The 1,973-nt window shown below is 52.5% G+C and overlaps 1 pseudogene; it reads right to left on the bottom strand.

Moving 5' to 3' along the window:
• Positions 1-382: 382 nt before the first annotated feature.
• On the bottom strand, positions 383-1,593 carry LOC133660515 (craniofacial development protein 2-like; annotated as a pseudogene).
• Between the last annotated feature and the right edge of the window lie 380 nt (positions 1,594-1,973).

A 1,973-nucleotide genomic window follows, 5' to 3' on the forward strand; every position in this document is an offset into this window, starting at 1 on the left:
TTACGACCTCTGGGGGTATGCCATCTGGTCCAGCACTCTTACGCTCTCTCAGCGTGCTTTTCGCCTTAGCACACTCAGTAATCGTGAAGAGACCGTCCTGGATGTTGAGGTCATGGAGGAATGATGGTATCTCTTCTTCCCCTCCATCTGATGTTGTGCCCAGCAGTTTTCGGAAATGGTTGTACGATGTCGCCACCCTCTCCTCAGAGCTGTGTCTCTCAGCCTGTCCCTCCTTGGCCCTCTTCCTTCCTGTCATCTCGTTGATGACCTTCCATGCTTCTCCATATTGCCTCTCTCCATGTGCATCCTGGACTGTCTGCACCCTCTCCATCAGTTCCTCCCCCTTGATCTTATCGTAGGTACTGAAGAGAACCTGGTTGGCCTAATTTAGTATCCCACGTCTCTTCGCAGTCAGCTCCCGAGCAGAGCCAAGCCGTGCTTCTTCCACCCTGCCCCGTGCGGCTACGACCTCTGGGTGTTTAGACCACAGAGAGCTTTTGGTTTTCTCTAGCACGGGCACACACACCCTTGTTGCCTCCTCGTTGGCAGCAACGAATGGCCTGTATTCATTGCTAGGCTCTGAATCTTCATCCAGCTGCTGAAAGCGGCTCGTAACCTCCTCCGTATACCTGGTTTGTAGGCCAGGGTCGGTCGAGAGTGCCTTCCAGTCATACCGGATCCTGGGGGCTGGCTTGGGGACCCTGAGGCTCAGTCGCACCCTCATGGAGACCACGTGGTGGTCAGAGCCCACAGCTGAATGTGCTGTATGGCTCAGCATTTAGGATAGAGTTCCTCCACTTTAGCCTCAAAAGTATGTAGTCTGGCTGACATTGTGTACCTGAGGCTCAGTCTCGGAAAGTCCACCTCTTGCCTGTTCTTTTCTGGAACAAGGTGTTTGCTGCCAGGAGCTGGTGTTCCATGAGAAGGGCAGTGAGGTATGCACCATTGCGGTTGGTAGCATCGTGATAAGGGAAGGGAGCGTCCTCTGGTCCAATCCTAGCGTTGAAGTCGCCCAGGATTGCCAGGAAGTTGTGCGCTGGAACATCCTGGACTGCTGTTGTGAGGTCCTCATAGAACTTCTCCACCTCCTCAGATGGTGCCACGTTGGTGGGCGAGTACACGACTATGACCGTTGTTACTGGGTTGCCTGAGAATTCTGCGATAAGGATCCTGTCGGTATGGTGGTAAACCCGACAGAGAGCCTTACGCGCCAGAGAACCAAGCAATAGCCCTACGTCCCCTGGTGCCACGCTGATGCAGAGATGAACGTGCATCTTTCCACTCTGCGGTACATGATCAGGTCATCAGTGTGCACTCTTCTGTGTTCCTGGATCCCCAGGATCTCCACTCCCCATTCCTCAGCACAGTGTGCTAGCTCAATCAGCCTCTCTGTCTCTCTCTCTCGTTGAAGGTTCCCATAACGAATGGTCTCCGACAGCGCATGAGTGCATTGGACGGGGTGCTGTAATCGGACAGGACCCTCTCTGGGACACTCCCAGGTTTTGAGGTCCAGTCGTCATGGTGCCCTCCAGAAGGAGGACCAGCACCACTGTCCGCCACAATGTTCCTGCGGCCTAAGTGTAGGGTGCACATGGGAACGAGAACTACAGCGATGTTGACTTAGGTCCTGGCATCTTACCGCTTCCTTATTGTTCCTGTTGAAATCAAAGAAGGTTTGGTGCGCCGCTACCGCATCAGTCTGCCGCCATCTGCTGCCAGCCACAACAAGGGCCGCTGATTGCTGCCGAGGGCGCTTGGAGTCAGCTGACAGGTCATCTTTAAACACCGTCATCTAATGCTAGCGAGTAAGAGCGGATGTTTAGGTTAGATCTTATGAAATGTTTGTAGGTTTTACGGTAAAAACCAAACAGTTCAGTCACCACAATTTGAATGCAAAAACAGTGGTGCTGTTTTTCAATCGACAGTAAATTGGTGTAAAAATAACCATCAATTTTACAGTAAAGTTGTAGTGA

The sequence above is a fragment of the Entelurus aequoreus genome, linkage group LG11 (assembly GCF_033978785.1).
Source record: "Entelurus aequoreus isolate RoL-2023_Sb linkage group LG11, RoL_Eaeq_v1.1, whole genome shotgun sequence".
Taxonomy (NCBI): domain Eukaryota; kingdom Metazoa; phylum Chordata; class Actinopteri; order Syngnathiformes; family Syngnathidae; genus Entelurus; species Entelurus aequoreus.